Here is a 20,270-nt window from a genome sequence, read left to right on the forward strand (position 1 = left end):
ACTTGGACGGTCTCAATGGATAAAGGCAGTCTGAACGGGTACGCCAAAAAAACGGATATGACAAAAAATCAGATTCGTGCATTAAGACCTGTAGTATGAACGTAGCCCATGAGAGACAGAATGTGAAAAAAAAAACAGAAAATCACATTGTTTGATTTTTAAATAATTTATTCGCAAATCATGGTGGAAAATAAGTATTTGGTCAATACCAAAAGTTCATCTCAGTACTTTGTTATGTACCCTTTGTTGGCAATAACAGAGGCCAAACGTCTTCGGTAACTCTTCACAAGCTTTTCACACACTGTTGCTGGTATTTTGGCCCATTCCTCCATGCATCCTCTAGAGCAGTGATGTTTTGTGGCTGTCATTGGGCAACACGGATTTTCAACTCCCTCCGCAGATTTTCTATGGGGTTGAGATTTGGAGACTGGCTAGGCCACTCCAGGACCTTGAAATGCTTCTTACAAAGCCACTCCTTTGTTGCCCTGGCTGTGTGTTTGGGGTCATTGTCATGCTGAAAGACCCAGCCACGTCTCATCTTCAATGCCCTTGCTGATGGAAGGAGATTTTCACTCCAAATCTCTCGATACATGGCCCCATTCATTCTTTCCTCTACACAGATCAGTCGTCCTGGTCCCTTTGCAGAAAAACAGCCCCAAAGCATGATGTTTCCACCCCCATGCTTCACAATGGGTATGGTGCAATTCAGTATTATTTTCCCTACAAACAAGAGAACCTGTGTTTCTACCAAAAAATTATATTTTGGTTTCATCTGACCATAACACATTCTCCCAGTCCTCTTCTGGATCATCTAAATGCTCTCTAGCGAACTGCAGACGGGCCTGGACGTGTACTTTCTTCAGCAGGGGGACACGTCTGGCAGTGCAGGATTTGAGTCCCTGGTGACGCATTGTGTTACTTATAGTAGCCTTTCTTATTGTGGTCCCAGCTCTCTGTAGGTCATTCACTAGGTCCCCCGTGTGGTTCTGGGATTTTGGCTCCCCGTTCTTGTTATCATTTTGATGCCACGGGGTGAGGAGGGAGTTGAAAGTCCGCGTTGCCTAACGACAGCCCCAAAACATCGCTGCTCTAGAGGAGATCTGTATGGAGGAATGTGCCAAAATACCAGCAACAGTGTGTGAAAAGCTTGCGAAGAGTTACAGAAAGCGTTTGGCCTTCGTTATTGCCAACAAACGGTACATAACAAAGTATTGAGATGAACTTTTGGTATAGACCAAATACTTATTTTCCACCATGACTTGCAAAAAAAAAAAAAAAATTCTTTAAAAATCAAACAATGTGATTTTTTTTTTTTTTTCCACATTCTGTCTCTCATGGTTGAGGTTTACCCATGTTGACAATTACATGCCTCTCTAATATTTTCAAGTGGGAGAACTTGCACAATTAGTGGTTGACTAAATGTTTATTTGCCCCACTGTACCTCTACCTCTTTCAAGATGGCATTAACATTAACATTCTTTCTGTTGAATACATTTTCTTTTTCACTGCAAAAACAAACACACAACAGAGCCTTAGAACAGTAACAAAAAAAGTATTATTTATAATGTCTGCAAAGTGTGTGTAGGGTACACATAAATATGGCCCTCTTCTCTACTCATCCTCTAGCCAGTCACTGAGGCAAACTAACTTATTTACATTTTCAGAGAAGAAGATTTTCTGTTCCATCTATATTCTTTTTTAACTTGAATTCCTCACCCAGAGGGCCAACCTGCTTTTCTTCCATGATAACATTTAACCGTTACCCACGCTGCTCACTGCACTTCTGAGTGGTGCGACAGCCCTGGTGGTTTAATTGTTATCTTTTTTGGGACTGTCAGTCAGCTGATCGTCGCGTCCGCCAGCTGGCTGCCTCCCCTCCCAACGTGACGTACTCTGATTGACGCCGGATGGGAAGACAACGTCGCCGCCGCTGATAGGCCACCCGAGGAAGGGTGCCAACTTCCTCGCTGCTGTCAACACTCTGAGAGTTTGCATTTGACAGCATACGTGCCGCGTACCTCCTCTCCTCGCCAGCTGTTTGCTCGCCATTCATTCACCTGTGCATTCGATTGCTACTTTGTTACACTTCCGCTTTTTCGGTGAGGTCTTTTGTGTTCATTCGTTATTGGATTGTTTTTGTTCACCACGATAAATAAGAGCACCGCAGCAGTAGGCGTAAACTGCCGTCTTTTTTAAAAAAATTTCCTATTTATGATCAGGGTTTACTTAGCCGGTGGAGTTTAAGTGCAGTTTCATTTTGTTTGTTGTTTTGGCCTGGGCTTACGCTGACGCCAGCATCTTCCGCATTTTGTATATTTTGTTCATTGCAAGTTCGACTTGTGTGAATAAATTCGTGTCCACTTGCAACTTGTGTGTGTGGCTCGTTTTATGGTGCGCCCTTAGCGAGCCGTCCGTGGGATGTAACAGTGGGATTATGGGATGCATGAGCGGGTCATTTCGCGCTTGTGTTAAATGGGTCAAATATTTTAATGTGATTACCGTATTTTTCGGACTACAAGTCGCTCCTGAGTATAAGTCGATCCAGCCATAAAATGCCCAACGAAGAGAAAAAAAACATATACAAGTCGCACCGGAGTATAAGTCGAATTTTTGGGGGAAATTTACTTGATAAAATCCAACACATAGAACAGACATGTCATCTTGAAAGGCAATTTAATATAAAAATACAATAGAGAACAACATGCTAAATAAATATACAGTGTACAGTGCATGAACAACGAAATGTGAATATACTTTCCTACGCTACAGCTCGGTCCTGGCTATACAGCGAACTCCCAAAAGACAATGCTGGACGTCCGTATAATTTGCTGAATCAATTTGGTCCTCGATATAAAACAGGTTCGCATCAACGTAAATAAATGATAATTAGGTACTATTAGTAATAAGTAACAGGTTAGCATGCGTTCGCTATCATTAGCACATCGTTCAAACAACCACACAACTGGCTCTAAGTGTCCGATCGCGGGTGGAAAACACACAACAACAACAGAAAAGATGATACACGCAGGCGTTGCCTCTGTAGAGATGATTTAAAAGCATAAACAATGAAAGTAGGTTCGTAGCCGTCTATTCTCTCTCGCTGTAACTCGCCCACACTCACTCACTCACTCAGAGCTACGTAGCTGTCCGTCTTCTTCTGGCGTGTCACGTAAACAAGTGCGAGAGCGCCCTCACGTGGGCGTGAAAGCGCCACAAACTAATTGCATCCATTTCAAGATAAAAAAGTCAATAATACAATTGAACATACACTGCCAAAGGCAGAACGCGAACGTGGCCATAGCTATAAAGAGTTATTCAGATAACTATAGCATAAGAACATGCTAACAACTTTACAAAACCATCAGTGTCACTGCAAAACACCAAAATAATATGTGAAATTATATCATAATGTGTTAATAATTCCACACATAAGTCGCTCCTGAGTATAAGTCGCACCCCCAGCCAAAATATGAAAAAAAAACGCGACTTATAGTCCGAAAAATACGGTAATTAAAAAAATTAAGTACCGCCCGTTAACGCGCTAAATTTGACAGCACTAGTTACATTACGTCAGAAACTCGTTCAGTACGTTTCCATTCCGAGCACCCCGTACCGAAACGGTTCAATACAAATACATGTACCGTTACACTCCTAATATATATATATATATATATATATATATTTTTATATATATATATATATATATATATATATATATATATATATATATATATATATACACACATATATATATACAGTGCCTTGCAAAAGTATTCGGCCCCCTTGAACCTTGCAACCTTTCGCCACATTTCAGGCTTCAAACATAAAGATATAAAATTTTAATTTTTTGACAAGAATCAACAACAAGTGGGACACAATCGTGAAGTGGAACAAAATTTATTGGATAATTTAAACTTTTTTAACAAATAAAAAACTGAAAAGTGGGGCGTGCAATATTATTCGGCCCCCTTGCGTTAATACTTTGTAGCGCCACCTTTTGCTCCAATTACAGCTGCAAGTCGCTTGGAGTATGTTTCTATCAGTTTTGCACATTGAGAGACTGACATTCTTGCCCATTCTTCCTTGCAAAACAGCTCGAGCTCAGTGAGGTTGGATGGAGAGTGTTTGTGAACAGCAGCCTTCAGCTCTTTCCACAGATTCTCGATTGGATTCAGGTCTGGACTTTGACTTGGCCATTCTAACACCTGGATACGTTTATTTTTGAACCATTCCATTGTAGATTTGGCTTTATGTTTTGGATCATTGTCCTGTTGGAAGATAAATCTCCGTCCCAGTCTCAGGTCTTGTGCAGATACCAACAGGTTTTCTTCCAGAATGTTCCTGTATTTGGCTGCATCCATCTTCCCGTCAATTTTAACCATCTTCCCTGTCCCTGCTGAAGAAAAGCAGGCCCAAACCATGATGCTGCCACCACCATGTTTGACAGTGGGGATGGTGTGTTCAGGGTGATGAGCTGTGTTGCTTTTACGCCAAACATATCGTTTTGCATTGTGGCCAAAAAGTTCACTTTTGGTTACATCTGACCAGAGCACCTTCTTCCACATGTTTGGTGTGTCTCCCAGGTGGCTTGTGGCAAACTTTAAACGAGACTTTTTATGGATATCTTTGAGAAATGGCTTTCTTCTTGCCACTCTTCCATAAAGGCCAGATTTGTGCAGTGTATGACTGATTGTTGTCCTATGGACAGACTCTCCCACTTCAGCTGTAGATCTCTGCAGTTCATCCAGAGTGATCATGGGCCTCTTGGCTGCATCTCTGATCAGTTTTCTCCTTGTTTGAGAAGAAAGTTTGGAAGGACGACCGGGTCTTGGTAGATTTGCTGTGGTCTGATGCTCCTTCCATTTCAATATGATGGCTTGCACGGTGCTCCTTGAGATGTTTAAAGCTTGGGAAATCTTTTTGTATCCAAATCCGGCTTTAAACTTCTCCACAACAGTATCTCGGACCTGCCTGGTGTGTTCCTTGGTTTTCATAATGCTCTCTGCACTTTAAACAGAACCCTGAGACTATCACAGAGCAGGTGCATTTATACGGAGACTTGATTACACACAGGTGGATTCTATTTATCATCATCGGTCATTTAGGACAACATTGGATCATTCAGAGATCCTCACTGAACTTCTGGAGTGAGTTTGCTGCACTGAAAGTAAAGGGGCCGAATAATATTGCACGCCCCACTTTTCAGTTTTTTATTTGTTAAAAAAGTTTAAATTATCCAATAAATGTTGTTCCACTTCACGATTGTGTCCCACTTGTTGTTGATTCTTGACAAAATTTTTTAATTTCATATCTTTATGTTTGAAGCCTGAAATGTGGCGAAAGGTTGCAAGATTCAAGGGGGCCGAATACTTTTGCAAGGCACTGTGTATATATATATATATATATATATATATATATATATATATATATATATATATATATATAGAGAGAGAGAGAGAGAGAGAGAGAGAGAGAGAGAGAGAGAGAGAGAGAGAGAGAGAGAGAGAGAGAGAGAGAGAGAGAGAGAGACAGAGATGAGTTTCTTAAAGATACAGCGAGCCATTTCCAGCCGTTTGAAACAGCAATAATGCAAATACAAGTTAATATTAAGTCGTGTATGAAATCTATAGCTTTAGCAAATCAACTCAAGGTAAAATTGTTACTTGAATATGCTGTAGAATGATACCATATGCCTAAAAAATAGGCGATACATCCCTCTTTAAGAAATTCCAAATGATTTCCTCCCAGTTGGATGCACAAATTGCAGTCTACTACTGTTGTATCGTCTGCATATTTAATAAACGTGTCACTGGAGTGGGTGCAATCTGAAGTGCAGAGAGTGAAATGCAGCGGACTCAGCACCCAGCCATCAGGGCAATTTTGATGTTGCACTGTTTTGGACTTTAGCTTTTTGTTGAAGCCTACTGGTTGCAATGACAATAAAATGAATTTCTCCACCTAAAAAAAGCGTGATTATCGGATGCTGCTTTCGCTCTAATCTTGTGTTTCTAAGATGTGCAATTCTTAGTCCAATGTCACTCAGGCCTTATTAAGTACCTATTACCCCCTGTATACGATACTGCTATCAACATACATGTCCAATGGAATCTCTAATGGTGGTTATTTTCCCCGGATGTCCCAAGGTAGCGTTTAAGTGACTGAGAAGAGGCTGTGGCAGGTCTGCCTGTGCGTGTCGCCATGATTAATGTGGCCTGTCAGGCAGCTGTAGTGGCGTCAGATGTTTTTCCCCAGACTGTTGCAACCTTCCCCAAACGAACGACACAGTCGACAGGCTGACTTGCTGTGCGTCTCAAGTGTGACTGAAGACCCAGGAAGAGATGAGGACCCCACACTCATCTCTGAGGTTCAACATGAGCTGGGGAGCTCTTTTGTGATAGACTTGTTACATTTTTGTCTTGTATGTGCTCATCTTCCCAGGAAGAGGAGAGTGACCTTTGCAAGCGGCCTGCTGCCAGAGCTGAAAGAGGAAGTCCCTAACAGCGACAGGCTTGAAGCTCGGAAACTGCCACTTTAAGATGTGATTCTACAACTGCACGATGGAGAAACAAGAGGGCGAAACAAAATGAGTGGGAGGCGGCCCAGTCATCTTTGCGCATTTACTCGACGTATCTGACTGTTCCAATTCATGGATTATTTATTTGGTTCTCATTGAGTCGTGTAGCAACTAAACTTTACGGTATTTTTCGGACTATAAGTTGCACCCTGACTATAAAACACATTAGTCAAAATTATATTATTATATTGAAGAGGAAAAAACATATACTGTAAATTGCACTGGAGTATTAAGTCACACTTTTGGGTAGAATTTTATTTCATCAGAGATGTCAAATATCATACAGAATAGTACATAGAGTACAGTAATAATAAAATGGGGAGCAACAGGCAAAATAGGCATCCATTAACAAAACATATTAAGTTACTCAGATATTGAGATGTCTAAACAACACAATACCACTTTTTTATCTTTTTATCACACCTAGAGCACCTTTCTCGCGGTTGTTAGTGTAAGAATAAAAACATTAATTGCAGGCCCACCAATGCTGTGAAATAAAGTGTGACTTAGAATCCAGAAAATATGGTATAGTATATAGTGGTGTCTTGACATAAGAGTGGAATTTGCCCCGTGAGTAAAGCGCTCATTTTTACAGATATATTCTATACTCTAAATCCATTATAACAAAAAGCAAGTTTCTGTAATGTTCTTTATAAAACAGTAATAACGTTATTAAAGACAATGTAATCAATTGAATTGCATTTGTGCATCATGATATCACGCTGCACTAGTATCTCCAGTTTGTTCTTGTCAAAGCAAAAAAAAAAAAAAAAAAAAAAAAAAAAAAGAAATCCAAGTGTTGTCTTGCATCACAAAAAATTAAAATTATAAACTGAGTTGCCCTTATTTCAAGGCACCATTGTAATCCCCTAAATATAATGCTTGTATCTGTTACCATGGCCCTCTTGTACAAGCCCACATCATCATCATCATCATCACAGTCATCATCACATTCCAAAGTGGCCTTGGGGCCCATTAGCGGCCATCTTCATTTCAATGATTCATTTACTTGCACTCATTAGCATCCGTCATCTTAAATCCCAAAGCACACCACAGTGACACATTTGAATTTAACTACCGTACATGAACCCATCACGTTTAAAGCTGAATTACTACAAATCCGACTTCCCTGAATACAGCATGCAAAACAAAAACGTAGTTTTTTCTGTTTCTGTGGATGTTACGATATTGTTGCATGTTTTAGGCCTCTTTCTCTTAGTGTATGATGTAAATAGAAATATGTCTGAATGTGGAGTGGGCAGGACTGCGCCTGTGTGAATTACGTAAATTATTTTTTCAAGTGAAACAAGTTTGATACAACTCTCCACTGATTCTCTCATACCGTCCATGCTTAATAAATGCAATCCCTGCTTTGAATGACTTGTGCATCAATTGTAATTTTTACATTGAACGCTTCTTCAGCTGCCTTCTGAAAGATAACCGCACTCCCACTCAAGCATGCTTTGACCAACTCCTCACCATTGTGCATTCAAGTTGCACATTCTCTGGGTTGAAAGTGTCTCCCTGGCTCCCCCCTCTGAGTTCCCCGCCATTAATCACGGAGCCTTTGGAACACTCCGAGCACGAGTTCTAAACCCAGCGGGCGCCGTGACAGGATGCCTCGCCTTCCCCTTCACAAAAGCCAAATTGAGGCGCTGCAAGTCAGGGCTAGCCTACCCTCTCGAGAGGGGGGCATGTTAGCTTTCCAACTCGGACGCCGAAACAAACTACAAAGCGTCAGGCACTGATAACATTGTGTTTACCAACACAAACAATGGGTATTTTTAAAATGTTTTTTTTTACTAGGATCGTTTGGGATTTTTTCTAAAAAAAAATGTAAAAATTTGAACGCTTAAGGAGCTAAATCCCACGTATGGCACATAATACAGAGTATTTGTTTATTTGACTCAACTGGGAATCTTTTTCTCAACATAAACAGCTATTTTTAAGTAGAAAGTCACTTTACAGGAACTATAAAAGAGTCATTTTTGCCAAGTAATTTTTGCCAAATGGAGGTCAAAATCTAACATGGAGTGTCAGGCTGTGGAAATCTGATTGCATATGGCCAAGTTTGAGTGTTTTGCATTTCAATGCTATATATGGTGGTGTTGGTGTTATACTTATGTAGGGCTTTTCCACCTTTCAAGGCACTCAAAGCGCTTTACACTATCTCGCCATCCACCTACTGGTGACACAGCACCAGGAGGAACATGGGGTTCAGTATCTTGCTCAAGGACACTTAGACGAGTTCATCAGGGAGAAGAATCGAACCCACAACCTCTGGGTTGGGGGACAAATACTCTACCACTGAGCCACGCCACCCCATATAAATATATATATATGTATACATATATACGTATATATCAGAGGTTGCGCTAGACTTTTTCGTTGTCTGTCATTTTGACTGACAGGGTCATAAAAATTCGGTCATAATCTATTTTTACCCGTCACTTAAATTTTTAAAATGATGATAATGACATTGTGGTGACCCTTTGTTTGGCATAATTCACCTTCCGTACTTGTGTGTCCATTTGGCCGAGCGCGTTACCGGCTACGACAGTCACGTGACAGAGACACTTAAGAGCCGCGCGCGGTCCCCTCACTATCCACTCGCTTTCGCTATATGATTGGCTGAAGAGTCGAAATGCTCTCCCGTGAAATGCCTGTTTAAAAATGTTCCCGTTGTTACTTCTTGCGTTCGCTTATAAGTGCCCATTTGAAAAGGTAAAGAGATGGATGATACTACACACAGAGCGTATTATTAACAAATGTTAAAGTTGTATAATCATATAGCGATAATAAGGAACGTCACTGACAAGCGCAGGCCCCCGCGAGTGGATAGTGAGGGGAATAGGATAGTGCGCCTACAGCTAACAAGACTCTTAACATTGCATACCGCTTCAAGATATTCAATAGTATTTCGTTTTCATTCATTTTAAATGAATATTCTGTCCGAACAAGCTTAACAGAGAATCCACACCGTGCCATCACACATCAAGCAGATGAATATGTAACTTTTTCTCCGCAGTGACAAAAACAGCTGACTGTGGCCCCAGTACGTAGGTAGCCTACCATATGTAGCATATGGAACAATGAAATTAACAGTTCACCTGCTGTGGCCTGAACGTAGTCTCACACTTTCCTCCTGGTGCGCATGGACTTGAATTGCGTGCCCACTTGTGCAGTCCCTGTTTTTCACCTCTTTTATCAACACCATTGTCGTTTTGGGGCTTTTTGAAGAAAATTTGGACACTCAGTTGCCTTGACATTTTTCAGAGTAAGGCCAACGACGTCATACATCAAGAGAGACAATAGCTAATTAATATGCTAACTCGCCACCCTGTGGTCTGGGGTGTGAATTGCAACCGGTCAAAATGACGGATGGACTTCAGTTTTTTCCGTCACCGTTTTAAAAAATCGGTCAACGACGGGAAATATTCGGTTAACGCGACCCCTGGTATATATATATATATATATATATATATATATATATACATACATACCTATATACAGTGGGGCAAATAAGTATTTAGTCAACCACTAATTGTGCAAGTTCTCCCACTTGAAAATATTAGAGAGGCCTGTAATTGTCAACATGGGTAAACCTCAACCATGAGAGACAGAATGTGGAAAAAAAAAACAGAAAATCACATTGTTTGATTTTTAAAGATTGAAGACTGGTCCCTTTGCAGGAAAACAGCCCCAAAGCACGACGCTTCCACCCCCATGCTTCACAGTGGGTATGGTGTTCTTCAGATGCAATTCAGTGTTCTTTCTCCTCCAAACATGGGAACCTGTGTTTCTACCAACAATTTCTATTTTTGTTTCATCTGACCATAACACATTCTCCCAGTCCTCTTCTGGATCATCCAAATGCTCTCTAGCGAACCGCAGACGGGCCTGGACCTGTACTTTCTTTAGCAGGGGGACACGTCTGGCAGTGCAGGATTTGAGTCCCAGGCACCACATTGCGTTACTGATAGTAACCTTTGTTACTGTGGTCCCAGCTTTCTTAAGGTCATTCACTAGGTCCCCCCGTGTGTGGCTGGGATTTTTGCTCATCGTTCTTGTTATCATTTTGACGCCACGGGGTGAGATCTTGCGTGGAGCCCCAGATCGAGGGAGATTATCAGTGGTCTTGTATGTCTTCCCTTTTCTAATAATTGCTCCCACAGTTGATTTCTTTACACCAAGCGTTTTACCTATTGCAGATTCAGTCTTCCCAGCCTGGTGCAGGTCAACAATTTTGTCTCAGCCATAGTGGAGTTTGGCGTGTGACTGACTGAGTTTGTGGACAGGTGTCTTTTATACCGATAATGAGTTAAAACAGGTGCCATTAATACAGGTAACGAGTGGAGCCTCATTAGACCTCGTTAGAAGAAGTTAGACCTCTTTGACAGCCAGGAATCTTGCTTGTTTGTAGGTGACCAAATACTTATTTTCCACTCTAAATTGGAAATAAATACTTTATAAATCAAACAATGTGATTTTCTGTTTTTTTCGTTTTTTTTCCCACATTGTCTCTCATGGTTGAGGTTTACCCATGTTGACAATTACAGGCCTCTGTAATCTTTTCAAGTAGGAGAACTTGCACAATTGGTGGTTGACTAAATACCTATTTGCCCCACTGTATGCCTTGTACCTAAAGACGAACAAAAATAGCTTTGTGGAGGAGAAATTCAAAAACTTCGAAAAATATCCATTATGCGTTAGACCGGTCTAATGAGATTCACAAACATTGTTTAACTGGTTTGTTGTAACACTTTTTAAAACTGCACACATTTGTGATGTGCACTTCCCACAATAAAAAAATTGCAATAGAACTATTCTTTCTTAAATTTGCTTCTCTCACTGTTAAATTAAAGATTATAATCCCTATTGGAGGTGTGAAAGCGGAATATCTATTTGGCTTTCATGCTAAGAGTGAAAATAAGAGAGACAAGGTCAGATGAATGTGCAGTTATGACAGCCTTGGACATGACGCACGTTATGATACATTGACACACTGACTGTATGACTTTCATGTAGATGACTAAACATTAAGCATAGTGTAACCCGAGTCTGTTCTGTGCCGCCCCGCGTTCCGCTCCCACCTCTGACTAGGCTGGGACGCGAACCCGCGCGCCGCGACGATTCTAGTCGGCAGGCAAGCTCGGTAACCACTGCGCCAATAAAGCTCGAGCCAACGGCGCAGCCGTTAGCGACCTTACATGAAGGAATCGGCGGGGAGGTTTCCACGTGCTACAACGGATACACTTTCTGTGTACCCGTTACACTCTCCCCCCGAAACCTTCGCTGCCGATCCCGGACGAGCCCCCATTTGTAACCCGAGTCTGTTCTGTGCCGCCCCGCGTTCCGCTCCCACCTCTGACTAGGCTGGGACGCGAACCCGCGCGCCGCGACGATTCTAGTCGGCAGGCAAGCTCGGTAACCACTGCGCCAATAAAGCTCGAGCCAACGGCGCAGCCGTTAGCGACCTTACATGAAGGAATCGGCGGGGAGGTTTCCACGTGCTACAACGGATACACTTTCTGTGTACCCGTTACAATAGCTTCCACTTCAATATGAGGGAGGACTTCGAACAAGATTTTGGAATTTTGCTCCATTTACCTCGACCTGCTGGCGTGTCCAAACAACGGCAAAGGGGGCATAGTCATCATTTTGTCCATATAGAGTAGACGCTTTGACAATCAAGATGAAGGAGCAGTCGAAATTCTAGACAATGATTTTTGGAGCTGACAGTTTTACATATGTGGTTAAAGTGAACGAGCTGCCACGGAGAAATTGTGACAGCGATGAAATGAGGGCACTAATGAGAAAGCTGATCCCTCAGTGATCCTGGCTGGACGGATTTCCCTCTCCTAGTTCATTACCTGATCAGTGGGTGGATCGGTTGTGGCTTCGAAGATATTTGACACCGATGGCAGCAGGTGTCCAAGTGTGTCTGGGTGTATATAGGGACCTGGAAAATATGCATAAGATGAGGCAAGGTCCACACCACATGAGTGTTCAGGAAAGCGGTGCGAGCTACATTATTTAAAAGAAATGTTTTAAGGGGAAAGGGAGAGTGAAACAAGAAGAACTACGGTATTTCACTGTCATTGATGGTGAGAGACATCCATTCCATTTCAAGTGACAGGTTTGGCAGTGACCATTGACTGCCAGATCTCTCAGTTCAATTGGAACGGTCTATTATCGTCATTAATGGCAGCGAATGGGTAAAAGCGCAAGGAAACAACCAGTATAAATGACATTCATACGAAAAGCAGTTGCTCAAAATATTTAAGTATGCAAATCGCAAATTTCTTAGACCTCTAAAAATGGAGAAAATAATGTTTAAGCATGAAAAATGACAGCTTATGGGCGCAGCCATTTTGTGATGTCAGTTATGCCCTCGCTCGTACACACTAATAGAATCAACCACAGGTACATGTAATATTGGGTATTAACAAGGTTATAGGTTTGGTCTCCACATTGGTAGGGACGCTATAACAGCATAACCTGCATGTACACTTTTTGCTGGGGACGGGACATTAATAAGACTAAACAGATTGGCTACATTTCTCAAAAATAGCTGGTTCCTACATAAAAATGAAAAAAGTTACAATAAAATTATTTTCATGGGAGGAAGTCATTTTTCAAAATGCTTGCTTTATATAAAGGAAATTTACAGTGGTTGTGTTTTTTTTGGGGGGGGGGGTTAAAACATGTGCATAGGCTGCAGATAAAAAATATTTTTTAAATGATGTAGAAAATACATACATTTGAATTAGGGAATAAATGCACAGTTGAATTAATGTTAACAGTAGAAAAACTAAAGGAAGACGTCTTTAAGCAGCTTTCTACTCGAGTTTTACGGGTTAGCAACTTCACACAGTTTAATGTTATGCTAACTCTGATGCAGGTCGAACTTTCAGTTGCAAAATTAATGGTGTGTTCCCCACTTTCACAATCTTGACATCTTTTTACATTACTTACAGTGGCTGCTGCTTCTGGCCGGGAAAAAAAATCTTCTAAAATCCCTCCTCTTCAAAGGGGGCAGATAATATGTCGACATGTATTTCTGTCGGGATTGTGTGAATGTGGGGTTCTAGTCATCAGCCAATCAAACGTGCGTTTGAGGGGGAAAAAATGGACCAGCACATTCAGCAAGTGAAAAGGATAAATGTAAGTCTGAAGATAATGTATGGTCAATTCTATTCTTACAACTTATGGGAAGACAATCTAAATTACCTATATAACTGAACTGGTTATATAATGCAAAATAGGGTTGCTTAAAAGTTGGTGGGGACAATTTCAGCCTCCTTAAAAGTTTGTGGTGTTATGTCCCTACCGTCCCTATACAAACTTACGCCCTTGGGTATTAATGATATAACTAGTAATAGTGGGAAATTTAAGATGCTAATGTGTGATTTATTGAAATATTATTGGTATTCTGTCCCTATGTAGGAGGCCACTCCCTGCAAATACTGTCTTGTATTTATGCCCTTATCAGCTATTAGACACCAGATGAAAATGAAATTCAATTCATTTCAATTTATTAAACAAATTGTTTCGACTGGGATGGACATGATGAAGCTCTTGTCTTTTTCTTTGAGAAACCCGCTCCCAATATGTCTGCTTGCAAAAGAGACAGAAACTTGGGGGAAGCGGCCACCAAGAGGAAGATTCTTGAAATTCCTGTATGTGTCTACTGATTTATGATGCTAATGGTGCCAGAGCATTACCTCCGCTTCCTCATCACATTCAGCTGCAATTCACAGACATTACAGGATGTCTAAACATAGGAATGTTTGCAAAAAAAGCTTTGTATGAGAATGGGCTTCCCATGCATAGCTTATTCCATTTTAACATGATGTCAACCAGTAGCGACAAACTAGATTGCACCAATCCAGCAAATAAAACAATTAGTATTACCTTTCAGAAAGTGTAGTTATTCTCGCAGTGGGACATCCGGGCATTAATGACGTCACCAGCCACAACAAAGCATTGCCATATTGAAATAGGGGCAAAAGACGAGTCACAAGAGGTTGCTCTGTCGTGCATTGTAATACAAACGCGTTGAACTTTCGTCTTATTTGCGGTCTTTTTTCCGTCCGAATGACTAAAAGTTGCTGTGTTGCGGGTTGTCACTCAAGGAAGAGTTTGGAGCCGCATTTGAAGTTCTTCATTCTTCCTCGTGAGAAGAAAGGGAGAAACAAATGGCTGAAAGCAATTCATCGAGAAACAGTAAAAGATGACGGTCCCGTGGACTATTCTCGCCTGTGGGAACCTAAATCCAAGCACATTTACGTTTGCAGCCGACATTTTATTACTGGTGAGTAAACTTTAATCGATCACCCCCCCCCCCCCCCCCAATTAGCTGCTAGGATTCAGTGGACTAGGCAGTGGTTATTATTACCATAACTGGCAACTCGCAAAGCGTTATTTTTCTTTTGCTGTTGTTACGAACGGCAAGCCGTTAATGTGGATCCAAAACACAGACCAGGAGATCAGAGAGCGAATTTAGTATTTAATGAGTACAACAAAGGGAGCACGCTAAGTAACGCGAGTAAGAAAATACAACTGAGAGAGCACGCTAAGTAACGCGGGTAAGAAAATACAACTGAGAGAGCACGCTAAGTAACGCGGGTAAGAAAATACAACTGAGAGAGCACGCTAAAACGCGAGTAAGAAAATACAACTGAGAGAGCACGCTAAGTAACGCGGGTAAGAAAATACAACTGAGAGAGCACGCTAAAACGGCGTGAATACAACAGTACAAAATTACAATTACAAAATCCCAATAAAACACAAAAGTAAATGAGATCAAACCAGAACACGATCGAAGAATGTCGGGAAGCACCAAGGGTGACGATGAGCACACAGAAGTAAGCAAAGCCGTAACAAGCAAATGCAATAGTCCGACACTCGCAGACGGTGACAGGAGTCCTTAAATAATGAGCGCTCCTAATGCGCCACAGGTGTGCGGCCACGGCCCCGCCCATCCAGCTGAATCAGATGCTGGAAAGAGAAAACAACTGAGAAGGCATACAGATATGACAGAACCCCCCCCTCAACGGACGCCCCCTGGCGGACCACCTGGTTTCGAGGGATGAAGGGAGTGGAAATCCCGCAGAAGCGACGGATCGAGGATCCAGGAGCGGGGGACCCATTGGCGCTCCTCAGGGCCATAACCTTCCCAGTCGACCAGGTACTGCACCCCCCTACCCCTCCTCCTAGAATCAAGAATGGCACGCACCGTGTACACCGGCCCACCGTCGATCACGCGAGGAGCAGGAGGAGGCACTGATGGAGGGTTCAGGGGACAGGTGGAGACCGGCTTGAGCAGAGAGACATGGAAAACTGGATGAACCTTCATCGAGCCGGGAAGCTTCAGCCTGACAGTCACAGGGTTCACCACCGCGTCAACCGCAAAAGGACCCACGAACCGAGGGCCCAGTTTTCTTGAAGTCCCAGCCAGGTGCAAATCCCGCGTCGAAAGCCAGACCATCTGGCCTGGGCGATAGACTGGAGCGGGCCGTCGGTGGCGATCAGCTATCCGCCGGTTGCGGGCCGCCGTTCGGACTAGTGCAGCCCTTGCGTCTCTCCAGACCCTATGCGCCCTCCGCAGGTGCACCTGTACAGACGGCACGACGACCTCGGCTTCTTGGGAAGGAAACAGTGGAGGCTGGAACCCGTATGCAGTCATGAATGGTGACCTCCCAGTGGCAGAGCAAACGAGGGTGTTATGTGCATACTCCACCCAAGGGAGGTGTGACGACCAGGAAGCCGGATGCAGTTCACAAACACAACGGAGGGCGGCCTCCAGCTCCTGGTTGGCCCGTTCCGTCTGTCCATTGGATTGTGGGTGGTAACCTGAAGACTTGCTTGACGTGGCCCCCAAAGCTTTGCAGAACGCTCCCCAGACTCGTGAGACAAACTGGGGCCCTCTATCTGAGACAAGGTCACACGGGATGCCATGAGCACGAAATACATGGGTTACCAGCAGGTCGGCGGTTTCCAGGGCTGAAGGCAACTTGGGGAGTGCGATGAAATGTGCCATCTTGGAGAACCGGTCCACCACCGTCAAGATGACCGAATAACCCCTGGATCGTGGAAGACCAGTGACAAAATCGAGCGCCACATGTGACCAGGGGCGAGCTGGAACAGGCAATGGATGGAGTAAGCCCGCTGGAGCACGATGGACTGGCTTGCCCCGAGCGCAGATGGAACAAGCGGAGACATAGTCCATGACGTCCTTGCGCATGCCTGGCCACCAAAACCTCTGGGACACGAGGAAGAATGTGCGGGACACCCCCGGGTGGCAGGCAAACTTTGAGGAGTGGCCCCACTTCAGCACTCCTGCACGTTGAGCAACTGGGACGAATAACTTGCTGGCAGGGCAGCCCCCAGGCACCCTAACACCTCGTAGGGCTTCCTCCACAAGACGTTCAACTTCCCATCGTAGGGCGCCAACGATCAGATTCCCAGGAACAACAGACTCCTCTGATGGCCCCTCCTCAACCGGCTCATGGATCCTTGACAGCGCATCGGGCTTCCCGTTCCTTGACCCTGGACGGTAAGTAATCAGGAAGTTGAAACGGGTCAGGAACAATGCCCGGCGGGCCTGGCGTGAGTTGAGGCGCTTGGCAGCACGAAGGTATTCCAAGTTCTTATGGTCTGTTAGTATCTGGAACGGTACCTCGGTGCCCTCCAACCAGTGCCTCCATTCCTGCAATGCCTGGACTATAGCGAGCAGCTCCCGGTTGCCGACATCATAATTTGCCTCGGCAGGGCTGAGGCGGCGGGAGTAGAAAGCACAGGGGTGCAGCCTCTGGTCGACTGTAGACCTCTGGGACAGGATGGCCCCCACTCCGGAACTCGACGCATCCACCTCGACAACAAAAGGAAGATCGGAGTCGGCATGAACAAGGACAGGTGAGCTCGTAAACGCTCGTTTAAGGCTTAAAAATGCGGCCTCTGCCGCTGAGGACCAAACAAATGGCCGCTTGTTAGAGGTTAACCTGGTGAGGGGCTCGGCCCTCATACTATAATTGCGGATAAAACGTCTGTAAAAGTTAGCAAACCCGAGGAAACGTTGTAAGTGCTTACGTGAAGTGGGGGTGGGCCACTCTGCCACCGCCTGAATTTTTGCCGGACCAGGCCTTAGCTGCCCTTTCTCCACGATAAAGCCAAGAAACTGCATTGACTCACAGTGAAACTCACATTTCTCGGCCTTAACGAACAACCGGTTTTCCAAAAGTCTTTGCAGAACTATGCGGACATGTTGGCGATGTTCCTGCAAGCTTCTGGAGAAAATTAAGATGTCGTCCAAATAAACAAAACAGAACACATTTAGCATGTCACGCAATACATCATTGATGAGGCTTTGGAACACTGCAGGTGCATTTGTTAGACCGAAAGGCATGACCAAGTATTCAAAATGCCCAAGCGGGGTTTTAAAAGCGGTTTTCCACTCGTCTCCTTCACGAATCCTGACCAAGTGGTAAGCGCTACGCAAGTCTAATTTGGTGAAAATAGTGGCTGATTTTAACGGCGCGAAAGCCGAATCCAACAACGGTAGCGGGTATTTATTTTTAACAGTAATATCGTTGAGACCCCGATAGTCGATGCACGGTCTAAGTCCCCCATCCTTCTTGCCAATGAAGAAAAACCCCGCCCCCAAAGGAGAAGACGAAGGGCGAATGAGGCCTGAAGCCAAGGAAGAGGAGATGTATTCCCTCATAGCTTCCTGCTCCGGTTTAGAGACTTGGTATAAGCGCGAGCTGGGTAGTGGGGCATTGGGCAGCAATTCAATGGCACAGTCGTAAGGTCGGTGCGGTGGCAGGGTACTAGCATGCTCTTTACTAAATACACGCCGGAGGTCATGATACTCGACGGGAACATTCTTCAAATTAACTGGCTCGGTAGCCATTTTTGCTTCACCGGGAAGTAGACACGCCGAACGTAAACAATGTGCATAACAAAACGTACTCCAAGCAATTATTTGAGTCTTTGCCCAATCGATATTAGGATTATGCACTTTTAACCAAGAGATCCCCAGCACGACGGGAGCAGATTTGCACAGCATAACCAAAAAGCTACGGGCCTCAAAATGATTCCCGGACAACTTTATTTTGAGCGGGGGCGTAATAAATTTCACGTCCGCCAGGGGTCGCCCATCGAGATCTAAAACCCTTTTAGGTCTAGCAAGTCTTATTAATGGACATTTAAGAGCGTCAACAACACTCTGGTCCATAAAACAGTCATCTGCCCCCGAATCAATTAGAGCAGTAAACTTAACTTGAACCCCACCATGCGAAACTTCTCCCGGCAATTGCAGTCTCATTTCAGCTCGAGTTTGTTTTAGTTCATTCAACTCGCTGCGAGGCAATTCATTCGACTGATTGCCATTATGTACGAACCTGGTCCCCCCTCGGGCGAGGGGAACCCCAGGAGCCGAAGATCCAGGACGACGTGAAGGGATCGCGTCACAGGTGGCGACGTGGTGCCCCGGCAAGCCGCAGTAAAGACATAAGCCTGCCTTCATCCGTCTCCGTCGCTCCTCCGCAGAAAGACGACCGCCACAGAGTTGCATTGGCTCCTCCGCCGTCAGGACCGGGCTCCACGTCGGCGTAGAGGCAGATGGTGATCCGACGAAGCCGTCCGCACGCAGCGCTGCTGGGCCGTTCCGCAACGACGACCCACGACGACCCCGCTGCTCCAAGGCTCGTTCCCGCTCGCGCTCCTTCAGTCGATTGTCCAATTTCACGGACAAAGAAATCAGTTCTTCCAAGCCCGAAGAATCCTCCCGGGCCGCCAGCTCGTCTTTCACCGCAGACGACAGCCCCCGTCGAAAAATTCCACACAGCGCAGCCTCGTCGTAACCGCACTCCGCGGCCAAAATTCGAAAACGAATGGAGTAGTCCGCCACGCTAAGATCGCCTCGAAAAAAATCCAGCAGGCGGCTGCCTGCCTCCTTGCCTCTAACCGGGTGATCAAAAACCCTCACAAACTCTGTTTTAAAAGTCTCGAATGACTGACGGATTGCGGGATTAGCGTTGCTTACCGCCATTGCCCAAGTTGCCGCTTTACCGGCGAGGAGACTCATAGTATACGCTACACGGGACCTGTCACTCGCGAATGTATACGGCTGTTGGTCAAATACAAGGGAACACTTGTGCAAAAATTGTTGGCAAGCGCCGGGTTCTCCCTCATAACGATCTGGGTGTGGCAACACCGGCTCCCGAAAAGAAGACGGTGGAACAACCGGAGGCGGGGCGGAGTGATCGGGCGCCGCGGCTGCGTTATCAACACCACCGGACTGAGCAGGTGGGACCATATTTTTGATTCTAGTGGTTAGCGCGGTGATCACGGTCAGTAATTCATTTAATGATTGTTCATGCTTGCTGATCATATGGCCATGACCGGCAAGCGCATGGCGAATAGCCTCGGAGTCTGTGGGATCCCTGGTCGGACTATTCTGTTACGAACGGCAAGCCGTTAATGTGGATCCAAAACACAGACCAGGAGATCAGAGAGCGAATTTAGTATTTAATGAGTACAACAAAGGGAGCACGCTAAGTAACGCGAGTAAGAAAATACAACTGAGAGAGCACGCTAAGTAACGCGGGTAAGAAAATACAACTGAGAGAGCACGCTAAGTAACGCGGGTAAGAAAATACAACTGAGAGAGCACGCTAAAACGCGAGTA

General features: G+C 44.4%; 1 protein-coding gene across 2 annotated transcripts in view; it reads left to right on the forward strand.

Annotated features, from left to right (window-relative positions):
- LOC130905055 (homeobox protein Hox-C6a) overlaps positions 1–8,156 on the forward strand; it is a 63,639-nt gene extending 55,483 nt beyond the window's left edge. For both annotated transcript variants that reach the window (XM_057818064.1, XM_057818072.1), the window contains one exon: positions 6,439–8,156. The gene's annotated coding sequence lies outside the window, so the exon portion shown is untranslated. The remainder of the gene's footprint in view (positions 1–6,438) is intronic.
- The last annotated feature ends 12,114 nt before the right edge of the window (positions 8,157–20,270 follow it).

This window comes from Corythoichthys intestinalis, chromosome 2 (assembly GCF_030265065.1).
Source record: "Corythoichthys intestinalis isolate RoL2023-P3 chromosome 2, ASM3026506v1, whole genome shotgun sequence".
NCBI classification, from domain to species: Eukaryota; Metazoa; Chordata; class Actinopteri; order Syngnathiformes; family Syngnathidae; genus Corythoichthys; species Corythoichthys intestinalis.